The sequence below is a fragment of the Chiloscyllium plagiosum genome, unplaced genomic scaffold (genome assembly GCF_037043375.1).
Source record: "Chiloscyllium plagiosum isolate Xiang-an unplaced genomic scaffold, Cpla_swu_hap1 HiC_scaffold_24, whole genome shotgun sequence".
NCBI lineage: Eukaryota > Metazoa > Chordata > Chondrichthyes > Orectolobiformes > Hemiscylliidae > Chiloscyllium > Chiloscyllium plagiosum.
The window spans coordinates 23,990,150-24,003,724 of record NW_028270162.1 but is presented as its reverse complement, the minus strand read 5'-3'; the positions used below and the strand labels follow the sequence as shown (position 1 = coordinate 24,003,724).

The window sequence follows — 13,575 nt, the reverse complement described above, 5'->3', positions numbered from 1 at the left end:
ACTGCCAACAGGTTGTGCATGAATTGAAGGATCATATGAGAAGCATTCACCCTGCCATAAGGCAAGTTAAATTATTCCCTTTGTGGAATTGCTAATCTCACGGACTTGTGAAATAGCACATAGGAGGTTGTATCTGTTCAATTGGTCCCCCCGACTCGTGAAACAGAGAAGGTAGTGGAGCAAGAAGCTTGCAAGGTATTATTATGATCTTCCTGAAAGGTGGTATTGCTGCTGCCTTAATCCTCTGCAAAAAGGTTATGACTGCAACTTCCCATGAGGTGGTCATGGCTGACTGAAATATTAACATCTTGCACCAAGATCCACACAAACTAATGGTGGACTCCTCCACACCCTCCAAAATGGTCTGGAAGCACAATTCCTGCTGGTGGAATTTCAGTTCAGTTAATAAGCCTGGAAGATAAAGATAGTCTCAACTATGGTGACCATGACAGCCATCATCAGTTGTAAAGAAAATCATCAAGTTCATTCCTGTTCTTTAGGGAAGAAAATCTACCATCTATGCAGAAGTGGTTACTGCAGATGCTGGAGATTAGAGTCAAGATTAGAGTGGTGCTGGAAAAGCACAGCAGGTCAGGCAGCAGCTGAGAAGCAGGAAAATCGACATTTCAGGCAAAAGACCTTCATCAGGAAAGATGAAGGACTTTTGCCCAAAACATTGATTCTCCTGCTCCTCGGATGCTGCCTGACCTGCTGTGCTTTTCCAGCACCACTCTAATCTTGAATCTACCACCTACACCTGGTCTGGTCTACATTGACTCACAGCAAATTTAGCTGACTCTTAACTGCTCTCATAAATGGCTGAACAAATCACTGAATTCAAGGGCAATTAGGGAGGGGCAACAGGTGCTGAGGCTGCTTTCCCATATCCCACAAAAGAGTTGTTTGTTTCGAGGCTGCACCCTTATATGTTCAATGCTAAGACTGACCTTATCTATTGGCAAGCTATATTTCCTTCTGTAGTTACTCCTGCTCACTCATGTGTTCCTCCTGTCTTATATTCACTGATTTATCCAGTCCAGAAACCTCTTACTCACTATTTCACAGTAGATAAGGAGTTCATTTTAAAACTGATTTACAAGGCTGAGTGCAAATAATACAAGGTTCTCCTCTTCAGTATCAGCTGCATCCTCGTTCAGAATAACTGATGGACCGAAAGAACATCAACACAGTTTACCGCACTACAGTAAAGCTCAGCAGTAGCTGTTGCGTGGCAATGCAATGATCTACTCAGATAGTCATGCAGATTGTATACCATAAGAAAGTTCATTACAGAAGGGGGAGGAAGGAAAGATGGGCAGCCAACCGGGTTATGGGTGTCTTCCAGCCTCACCTATTACAATTCTGTGCATTCTCTCTCTGTCACTGATTATAATGGTGGCTTCCTCCCCTGGTTTCAGCACTTGCATTGATGTCAGCCTTCCTTCTGCTTGTTTGTCCCTGCTGTTGTTTGCCAACCTTTCCAATAAGCAGAGGGGGAACGCCTTTTGGTGTGTGCCCTTTAGAAGGCCTCCAGACATAGTGAGTCAGTTTCATGTATTGTGTATCCTGAGGGAGAAAAGCAATCAATAAAGGGAGGAGGGCAAAGTCCCTGTGAAGGCAATAGCAGGTTCTGATTGTAAAAATGAATGGTGAGGAAGTGAAGTGAAGTGCCTTGTGATTAGCACAGACACAGGATTGGATGGAGGAACGGATCAATTGTATAAGGAGAAATATATAGGGAATCTTTGATGTAACTTTGCCTCAAGTCTCCCACAACATAAAAAAAGGACATGGATATCGAAATATTGAAGAATCCAACAGACATTTATTATAACTAGTAACTATAGATAGACATTACATTCACAGGTACGTCAGCATCTGGGTTAACATTAAAGTACTAGGTTAGAACTGGTTGGCACAGTGGCTTAGTAGTTAGCACTGCTGCCTCACAGCCCAAGGACTTGGGTTTGATTCCAGCCTCGGACAGACTGTCTGTATGGAGTTCACACATTCCCCCCATGTCTGCGTGGGTTTCCTCCGGATGTTCCGGTTTCCTCCCAAAGTCCAAAGATGTGCAAGTTAGGTGATTTGTCCATGCTAACTTGCCCAGAGTGTTCAAGGACGTGCATTAGTGAGGAAAAATGTAGAGTATTAGGGAAATGGATCTGTGTTGGGATACTCTTTGGAGGGTCGGTGTGGACGAACGACCTGTTTCCACACTGTACGCATTCTATAAAAAAAAGGTCAGCATACTTCAAGTAATGTGTGATTCTTTAAGTGAACCCTGTCGAGAGTGTGTTGCTGGAAAAACACAGCCAGTCAGGCAGCATCTGAGGAGCAGGAGAGTTGACACTTTGGGCACAAGCCTTTCATCAGGAAATTAAGTGATCCCTGGCAGGTTGGAGTACAAAGCTTTATACTCTTGGGACATGTGTTATGTTACAGTGTGATATCATGAGCATGTCTCTTAAAGATATACATATTGACTGTAAGACAGATTACAGTCTTACTATAACAGTTCTGTTGAGATAATTAAACATTTTCTGCCAGGTGAAAAGACCAATTCTTGGGGCATTGACATTCCTCTCACTGCTACTGTCCTATTTGTCTTGAAACCAGAATATGCCACTGAGGGAAATCCCTCCTTCTCATTACTGACCTGTTCCATGACAACATTGTCTAACCTCAGTGGTGGGAAACCTATTGGAAGCTATTTGAGGGACAGAAATAATCTACATTTGAAAGGCATCTGTCCAATGTGATTGAACTTTTTCAAAGAGGTAACTGGGTGTGTAGATGAAGGCAATGCATTTGACGTAGTCTACTTGAACTTCAAAAAGACCCTGGGTAAGGCCCTGCATGGGAAACGGATAGCAAAAGTAAAAGCCCACAGGATCCCAAGGGAACTTAGCAAATTGAATACAGAATTGGCTGAGTGGCAGGAATCAGAAGGTTGAGAGGTGTTTGTGAGATCAGAAGCCTGTGTCTGGTGGGGTCCTGTAAGGATTAGTGTTGGATCCTTTGCTCTTTGTGGTGGATATAAATGACCTTAGATTTCAATATAGGAGGGTGGATCAGTTTGCAGATGATACGAACATTGATTGGCTGGTAAATAGTTAGAGAATAGCCTTAGATTACACCAAGAAATAGATGGGCTAGTCATATGGACTGATCAGTGGCAGATTAAATTTAATGTGATACATGTGAGGTGTTGCACTTGGGCTGGAAAGACTAGGCAAGGGAATGTATCATGAGTGGTGAGATCCTGGGAAAACCAGGGATCAGAGATCACTTGTTGAAAATATAGATTTGTCCGTTGAGGTAGTGAGACAGGTAGATACAATGGTTAGGAAGGTGTTTAGGATGCTTTTATCAGGCAAGGCATAGAGTTTCAGAGCAGGAAGGTGAACAGAGCTGGAACGTATAAAATGTTATACTAAGCCACAGCTAGAGTATGATCTGCCAATCTGGAATCTACATTAGAGGAGACAGGTGATTACATAGGAAAGGGTTCAATGGATATTTACCAGGATGTTGCGTGATCTGGAGAGTTGCGATTATGAAGAGAGATTGAACAGACTGGAATTGTTTTTCTTGGAGCAATGGAGACTGATGGGGGACATGATTGAGATGTATAAATTTACAAGGGGCATTGATAGGACAGACAGGAAGAAACTTCTCCCCCTTGGTGAAGAGATCAATACCTGGAGATACAGATGTAAGGAAAATCTTTTCAGCCAGAGGTTGGTGGGGATCTGGATTTAGCTAACTGTCAGGGTGTAGAAATCCTCATAACATTTAAGAACTATTTAGCTGTACATTTGTGTTGCTAAGACACACAAGACTGTATGAAAGATGTACGTGGGTTAACTTTCAAGTGCTGGAAAATGGAATGAGTAAAGTTAGGTGGTTGTTTCCAATGACTTGTAGGACGTAAGGACCTTTCTCTGTTCTGCAGACCTCTATGACTATGACTGTATGCATGACACATTCTGTAAACTCAGATATCCTGGCTGCAGTTACTTTCCCCACAGGTTTTGAAAGTGCAGTTCTGCTTAAACAGTAATTTAGCTTGAGACAATTAGCAGCTTGGCCTGAATATTAAAATGTGGCCCAATCATGAAACTGGGTAAGCCCCTGTCTAATGGTTGCACAGGGAACCCAGGACTCAAGGGTCACCTCAAGTACATCATATAGCACGAGGGAGCAGTAACAGTGTCAAAAATGTGAGAGGAGTTATGGGGTCAAATGATCAGCTCAGGACAGCTTCCAAGAGAAGCTGGGAATATTTTGTTGTAAAATCATCCTGTCCACTATCAGTACAAACCAGCCATGTTTCAATTGTTCAAGGGGTAAGAGAACACATGCTTGATTGTTGTAGGAAATCCCACTGATTCCAATAAATATTCTGTCAAAACAGCCCATGCGGTTATGCTCTTTTTGTTTGTTTGAAGACTTGATCTTAGTGTTTTGAATGCTAAGGCAGTTGGATAACGGAGATGTACATGGGTTAACTTTCACAATTTGCAATGAGAGCTGGGAAGGAATGATGAACAATCTTTACACGCAACAAGAATTAGGAGCAATTTATTTTTGCTATAAAGTAGTGGGTTAGAGAAAATGACTCCCAACCAAAGATGTGTTGTTATAATGGTGATATCGCTTCAGTGATTTGGTTCATTTCTCCAGTGGGTATCTGTGTTACGTAGCAGGAGGATCATTTCAAAACCTGCTTTGAGCTTTAGTTGATGAGAGTTGACCTCAGTGAACTTGAGTTAGGAACAGGAAGAAGGGGAAAAAACTCAAATAAAGAAGTGTTTGAGCACAGCACTGTTGGCGACAAGGGCAAGTGTCAAAGTCAACATGATGTTGGTTCAATCATTGGAATATCAACAATAGGGCTGGTTAGATTGGGGCTGGTTAGAGCTAATGTTCACCCTGATACACAAAAAAAAAATTTGTGCATTCACATTGTTTACAGATTTGTGGTTAATTTTAACATAAGACTGATATCCAGGACTATCATGTCACAACTTTCACTCCATTAACTTGCTGCTCTGGAGAAACTTTATTAAGTTTCCCTTTTTCGCTGTGACAGCTCACCTCCAAAGTATTGGTTAACCTTCAGATGAGGGTTGAAGTTCTGCTGCGTGCCATTTTGAGTTAGTTTTATTTGTGCACATGTACATTAACCAGCATGCTAGAAGTGGGAATCTGTTGCAAACTTGTTAACTGGCACACTGATGAAATTGGGAAAAAATACACAGCCTATGACAGTACAAATTGCACAATGTCAGATGGACGAATCATAGATAAAAACAGAAAGAAAGGGACACAGAAGGGGCACTCAACTCTGTTACTGCATTTTTTCCCCAGATCATGTACAATTTACTCTGTCATAAGTATGATTGCCTGGATATTATCAGACAGAACTCCAATGTGTGCACAAGAAAAAGAGTGAGGGAGAAATGGAAAGGTATGTGATTCGTTCTCAGTTCAGTCCCTTTAATCTCAGACACTCTCGTTATTTGAAATGAGTTAACACTCATGTCAAAACAGCACACAAATAAGCTTTGCATGGAGGTGTTGAGCTGTCTACTAACAGAGGAAATTAAACTCCTATTAATTAAATAGCATGGACAATTTATTCAGTCTAATTTATTTAAATTACAAAATGTACACTTCTTACTCTGAACAACAATTAAAATGATAACTAAGATCTTTTAAGGAATGATAACTAAGATCTTTTAAGGAATGATAAAGCAAACAAAAGAAATCGCTGCGCAAAAAGACTGCCTATCAGATTTCAAGTCTTAACATTTCAAAATCTTTCTTTGGGGCCTTCAGGAAACTCAGCCCTCAGGCGAACCCAATAAGTCTTTCACTGAGACGGAAGGCTCCTTACTTTTCCTTTTCTAAATGTCATTGATGTTGGGCTGTTTGATTAGTCTTTGCTGCACCTACTCTGCCTTCTGTCGAGGTCGCTCTCAGCCCAGGCTCTGCCTCTGCTTATTCCTGCATTTTCAGAGGCTCGAGAGGTGCTTGAAAGCTGGACTGAGGCCCAGACTGTCTGGATGCAGCCAGCACTGGAAGGGCCCATTGTTTTCTTTGGCAAGCAGTTCAGTATTTTTCCCTTTGCTCTCAGAAAGAAAAAAACTTCACCAATTTGCAGCCACTGACCTAGGGAGGGGGAGGAAGGGCCAGACTTGCTTTCCACCCTTTTCCCCTGAACTAATCTGACTCTGTCTGCTGGGTTCTCCTATCTCTACTGACTTAAAGAAGGCGGTTTCAGCTTTAGAGAAAGAAAATAAAAATGTTTTCCTCAGCCTCTTGCATTTAACTCTTTAGCAGATGATAATATTTCTCCCCCCTGCTGCACTCATGCTAAGCTTGATTAAGGGCCCTGATCTGTATTCTGATGAAGAATTACCGGACTGGAAATGTTAACTCTGCTTTCTTCCCACACATGCTGCCAGACCTGCTGGATTTCGCCAGCAATACCTGCTTTTGATTAAAGGTTGCCTTCCTTCTGCCAATTGATCCTTCACGGTAACCTACGGTAACAAATGAGTGCTGGCTCTCAAGAATGGAAGATCTGCCTAAAGTGTTCCTCTTTCCTTTTCTATTCGAAGGGATTTTATCAAAAGTGCAAATACAATGATAAAAATCGATGGCGAGAGAGAGTGGGCAAAACAAAGAGACCGGGGCAGAGTTTTACCACCTTTGAAAATCTCCTGAGGTTGCAATCAACAGTGAGGCCTGCCCCTCGTCATTGTAGCCATTCGCCCCCTGTCCGAGTTTACAACAAGGCAGTTGATTAGAAGGCCACTGCTGGGAGCAGCAAACAGTTAAGGAGAGGGAGTGGAACCAGTACTTTGCAGGCACAATGGGGGTTCCACAGCTTTGACTCAATGCCGGCCCCTCCAATGGAGGTGGGTACATCTGCCACAGGGAGAAGGAAAGGAGACCTCAACGTGAAGAAGTATTTGGAAGATAAAATGCAATGACTAAGATTATTTCTAGGCTCAACTGTAGGGCCAACATATTGTGTAGGGGGTGACCCCATCGCAGGATGACCTGCGACCTCTGGTTGAAGTGACTCCTTTGCCAGTGTGGATAACTACAAGGCCTCCCTGACCCTCTTGTCTAAGTTCCAGTAGCTGGTTATTTGTCACTAACAAGTGACATATCACCGTCAGCCAGGTAGCCACTTCCATAGCCCCTGCAGGATTAGCCCAATGTGGGACCTTTGGTTAAATGGTAACCTTTCAACCTGACTGGATCTTTTGGAAGGAGCTCACTGTTAGGGTTTAGAACTTATTGGTGCCTCTTGATTGCTGCGGCTGCTATTTTGAGGGCGACAGCCATCTTTTGCTGGACAGAACACTAGAAATTTCAGCCAATCAGGGCAAAGCACCTCCATTTCCTGTTGTTACTCACAGAGGTATTTCTGCAGGAAAGACTGTAGAGGAGGGCTACTCTGGGTAGGACCCCAGGGTAACCTTTTCATAGCAACAGCCTAACAGCCATGAACAAGAGATAATGGATAAGTAAGTGCTGTGCCTTGCAACATTTCCCTCACATTTCGCCAGAATACATCATAAATCTTCACAAACTTGTTCTTTCTAAGCCTCATGTGCATTCCAGCACTGCAATAAGGAACACCCATCAGTATTATTGTCAATTCAAACTTGAACTCCTCTTGCCTTGTTTGGAAACCTTACACACAAACTGCCAACTAACTAAATGGTTCATGTTCATTTGTTTCAACATGTGCTGAAATGCAAGATGATTGTTTATGCTTCTTCAAGCCTCCAATATCTCATCACTACTGTTCAATTACAAAGAAAAGGCAATGGATAAGAGATAGAAGACTACCCAAAGAGAAGAATGGTTCCTCATTTCAGTTTGCACAGGCTCTACACTTTAAACCTAAAATGATAGAGAGGGCTCTGTGCGTATGAACTCGAAGCTTTGTCAAAGCTCAGGTTGGGTAGCATTCTTCTCTTCTTATCCTTTCCTTGGTCAAACTGAGACACACTGTGGCACACTGCCAAGAAGGCCTCTATTTGACAGGTACAGCACTGTAGGATATGTCCTACTTTTCCTTTTTGTAGCAAAGCATAAAAAATTAGTCGTAGGCCACACTGATACATAAGGACTCTGTGTCATTCGGTCCTTCCAACATAATATGCACATACATACGTCCTACCCCATGTGGAATAGGCAATCAATTTATGGAGAGTGTATGAGGCCGATCAGAGCACAAGGGAGTAAGTAATGGTGGGAGAACAGGAGCATGAACCTGATTGTTGGAGGATGAGCATGTTGTCCCTCAGCTGTGATGGAAAGAGATTTAATCCTGAAAAGACCTTCATTTTTGTGATGGATGCTTTCCAAGCACCAATATTCCTTTCTAACATTACATGACAGATCTTGAATGGTTTGCTGGTAACTGTAAAGAAATCCACTGTCCAGTCTGTGCAGTCATATATCTCTATCTGACAGACTGCCCTGAATATATGGTAATTCTAGGATCAATTACAACAGAGCCTCAAGCACCCCAGTCCTATTGTGATGTAAGGTGTGTGATTTATATTTATTTTAATATCATTTGTGTTAGAGTTTTAAATTTTGTACTGGAGGCATGTGAGCCTGTGTATGTGAGCAGGATTTAATTATTGGCGTCAATTATTTCTTTTGTAAACCTATATGAGAGAGGGGAAGTCACTGGAGTGATAAGGAATTGTGTTTTAATAGGGATAGGTTTGCAAGTGGACAGAGGAAACATTAAGAAGCATTAGTTTGCTTTGTGTTTTGAAGGATCAGAACTTTATCTTTTGGCTTAGCAGTTAAACCCATAGTTTCCGAAGCTCTTGCTGGTCCATATTCAGACGTCGTGGTTGAAGTTAGACATATGAGATAGTTTCCCATAAGAGAAAGGACCTGGTTCAGAACAGTAAGGAAATAGGTTACCTCAGCATCAGCATTTTCATTTGAAACCTCCAGACCAAAATTGTTCAGTTAGAATGCTGAAGAGGTTATTTGAAGCTGAAAAAGTCTAAGCTCAGTTGTGCGATTAATCAAGAAAGAGGCTATAAGACTCTCAGAACTGAAAGAAACAATTGAGTCAAACTTACAGATAGAGATTATGATAGAGAAGTGAATTATATCTGGTGTTTGAGTGTTATATGTTAATAGTTTGTTTATTCTTTGTTACCTTTTTCTTGCATAATTTTTAAAGCCAAATCTGCTGCATTGCATGCTTGTGTTTCAATGAAGTAAATAAAACAAATTTGTTAAATAAATACAAAATAAAATATGGTCCCTTAAAAAGCTTTGGGTCTGGCATCTGACTCTTTCAGTAATAAAATAAGCTGGGATCATAACACTGCAGTCAAAGCTCATCCAGACTGAAGGCTTGTCCTCCAATCTTTCAGAACTGCTTTAACATTCTGGAGGTTCAGTCAAGTAGGTTGATCAGATTCAAAACATGGACTATTTTTCTCTTCACAGAACCACCAGATCTGCGGAACCGCTCCAGGTTCAGAGTGGAAGACACACCCTTATCTGTATCAATGTTGCTGAAGTGGAGGTGGTCAAAAGCTTCAAGCTCCAAGGAGTAAATATCATCAACAATCTGTTCTGGTCCAACAATGTTGACACTACAAAGCGCAATAATGCCTCTACTTCCTTAGAAGGCTAAGAAAATAAAGCACGTCCACAATGACTCATCATTTTTTAGATGCACCATAGAAAGCTTTCTATCTGGATGCATCACAGTGTGGTTGACAACTGCTTTTTCCAAGACTGCAAGAAACTACAGAGCTGTGAACACGGCCCAGTCCATCACAAAAACCAGCCTTCCGTCCATTAGCTCCATCTATACTTCCCGCTGCCCTAGGGAAGGAGCCAACACAATCAAGGACCTCTCCCATCCTGGTTACACTCTCCTTCCCCTCTTCCATCAGGCAGAAGGTATAAATGTTTAAAAACACATATGGACAGATTCAAGAACAGCTGTCTCCCCACTGTTATCAGATTTATGAATGGACCTCTCAAAAAATTAAAGTTGAACTTCCTGTGTAGCTTCTCTATGACTGTATCACTATATTCTGAATTCTGTTGTTTTACCCTGACGTACTTACGTAAAGTATGACTTGTCTGGTTATCGCACAAAACAATACTTTTCACTGTATTTCAGTACACATGACAATAATAAATCAAATCAAACCAAATCAAGATTTCCAGCATCCACAGTAATTTGCTTTTCTTTGCAATTAAGGTACAGGATATTAATCTCAGGATACCTCCATTACAGCCACTTCACACGCAGTAACGTCTATCTCAATCTGTTCAGTGGACCTGGAGCAGCAATCAACACAGCTAATAGAGTATTCAACAATATTGTCACAGCGTCTTACAAACTGCAGCCCATACAGTTCACCAAGAAATAAAGGAGATAATTAAACACTAGACAGTCCATAGAGGATCTCCGTAATGAGGAAAGGAGGAGTAACTTGTATTTTTTAACATACAACCCTGGTTCTTCCAGGATTATCCATAGAAATTTATTGTGCAGTTAACAGATCAAAAACATAAAACCAGAAAACAACATTTAATTAAATTACGGGAATGCATATGAATATAAAAACACACAAACTAAGACTCGGAGCAGGCCATTCAGCCCGTCAAGCCGAACTTGCCATTTGATAAGATTGTGGCAGATCTGATTGTGACCTCAAGTCATTGATGACTACCCTTGATGACCTTTCACCCACTTCCTTACCAAGAATCTATCCACCTTCCACCTCCACATCTAGGGAATCAAGTGCAGAAATCTCCAGACAGGGTAATGGAGACGTGCTAGAGTGAGATGATCTAACAACGTTTCTGTATAACTAGGTTAATGTTTGCAAAATGGGCTTTATAGAAAGTCTTGTGCTACAGTTATAGAATGCCTTCCTCTGAGGCAGAAGGTGCGGCTTAGAATCCCATTCCAGGGCTTGACGGCCATGGAAGGTGCATTCATCACAAAACCAAACAGGCAGAAAACCTTTCCAGCATATGTCAGTGGCAAGTATGAAGAGAAGGAGGGATTCATGGTCAGCCATATGACGAATAGAAAGTTGGAGCCTTTGCTATTGCTAGCTATAATTCCAGACTACAACACAAGTATAAGTACATGTTGCCACATCAATACAGTCTCTCTGAGGAAACTGCAACACACAACCAAGTGGTTTTCCTGCTTAAGGGTGATTGGCTCCTGTTTATCTTCCACAGAAATCAACATGGTGATACCAGTTGCAGAACTACTTCATGACCCAGCACATGGTAAAATTTTAAAAGTTCTGTAAAAGGTACGGGGAAGAAAACAGAAAGGTTCCTAATCGAATAACTCTTAGTTATAAAGGAAAAGCTCCAAGCACTAGGGTTATTTACTTCAGAGAAATTCAGGCATTTAGTGGAGATCATTGAGATTTGAAAAATAATGAAGGGATTGGTCTAAGTCCAATTCATTAGATTATTTGAGATGGACAGGAATGGTGGAATATGGAGATCATCCATGACAAATCCTTAGAGAATGAGGTTCAATGCCAGGAGGATTTCTTTAAACATCTGGAACTGACTCTCGAAAACAGACTTCAGGCTTTCTGCAGACTTGCGAGAGGGAGCTTGAAAATGTCTGAGGGGAATGAATATATACGGAAAGCCACTATTAGGTTTTGCAAAGCCATGGAGTACTGCCATCTCCTGGAACTCATTTGACTGCCTTGGGGGAGTCAGAGGAGAATTTCTCAGAGTTTTTCCTGATTTGGCTACAGCTTTGTTCCTCTGTATCACTGCATATACCGCCAAAAGCCACCGATTAAGGTGAGTGAGTAGTATGTGTTAAGCATGGCTATGTCCAATTTGATAGGTTTCAGTTCTTTTCTTGTCCTTACCTCTTTCTGTTGCATATACAAAGATACAATGTCAGCTCCCTTTCAAACATCTCCCACTAAATCCCAGCGTTTGCCATCTCCTCTGTCCCACTACAGGAGAAACAGAAAGCCATAGTTATGGCAGATTTAAACATGAGGGATTTTTGGGAATGAAACCTGATCTCACTTTATTTCAACTGTACCCTGAAAGGTTTCATTTGTAGAGTAGAACTGGCACTTTTGTTTACTGCATTAATATAAACGGAGTTGGACAACTGCCAGCAAAACAAAATGATAAATTCAGATAAATTCAAATTTGCTTCCATATAATCTCCAATTGAACTATTCCACCCTTTATGACTGACCTCAACGCCAATTTTATGCAATCAATCTGATCATACAGTATAGTTTCCTTTGAAAAATTGGAAATTAATATCTGTATTGATTTTCATATCATTGGTATTCATTTTTGAATTGAAATTGAAGCACTCTGCCATTTTGAAGAAGACCTCTTAGAGTGATACCTGCTTGATTTCCAACCCTAAATAGATGCCTATTTCATGTTCGAGTTACCAAGTACATGGACAATCAGCCTTCACAAACAAAATATGGGCAAGTCTCTCTCTCACTCTCTCTTTCCCTCTTTCTCTTACACATACATGCACACACACGCGTTTGATAAGCAAACCACATGCCCATGCTGATTATACTGCCACACACCCAAGGAAACAGACGAGATGTGATCTGTACTTAGACAAATTCTGCATGAAATAACATGCCTGGCTGCTGAACTGCCAGTTTGGAGCAATTGGAAGATTGAATAGGTCAAATTGGATAATAGTTGACCTCCAACCTGAAGAAGTTGCAACAATTTAACAACAAATAACATAGAACAGCACAGTACAGTAACAGACTGTTCAGCCCGCCATGTCTGTGACGACCATGAAGCTATTCTAAACTGACCCCATCCTTGCCTGTTCGTGTATCTGTTAAATATGCCTATTGTAGACATGTTGACAAAGAACTGCAAACCTTGGGGGAAAGGAAAGCAAGAAAGTATACAAGTAAGGCTAACAACTCCAAAAATCCCTTTCTGCAACTATTCTGTTGCTTATCATCAATAAAAAACCAAACCCAACTAAGGGACTAAACAACATGGGTAATAAAGATTTTAGGGCGTATAGTCACAGTTAAATATCAATCATAATAAATCATGCAACTTGAGAGATAAGACATTAGAAACACAGTCATCTCTTTTTAAACAAGAGTCAATCAAACAAATGAAAGTCAAGGTTTAAATATGTCAGCATAGTCAGTATTCTGTTAAAGTCAGGACTGGAGGTTATAGTTGTATCTTTCTCATTAACTCAACTCCTGTTGGAAGACCTCACTGCACCAAATGTGCTGGCAACCTAACCTGACTCTCATACAAAGTCCTGAACTGACCTGATTCCCACCAGCAGAGTAGACCTGATTCCCATCAGGATCCTGGAAAATGGAGTTAGCCCTGGGGTGATCTGACCCATGTCCTGCTGGTCCTCAACTGATCTGGTCCAAGTTAGCACTACTGGGATTATGAATGATATCAAGAATATAATCACTGAATAAGTAGCGAGTTATAACCTAACCATCTATACTTGTCCATCCTCTC

The 13,575-nt window shown here is 41.2% G+C and overlaps 1 long non-coding RNA gene across 1 annotated transcript; it reads left to right on the top strand.

Moving 5' to 3' along the window:
• Positions 1–5,346: 5,346 nt before the first annotated feature.
• Positions 5,347–10,242, top strand: LOC148145376 (uncharacterized). The gene is made up of 2 exons (XR_015761299.1): positions 5,347–5,476; positions 9,517–10,242. It is a non-coding gene; the product is annotated as an uncharacterized LOC148145376 (long non-coding RNA).
• The last annotated feature ends 3,333 nt before the right edge of the window (positions 10,243–13,575 follow it).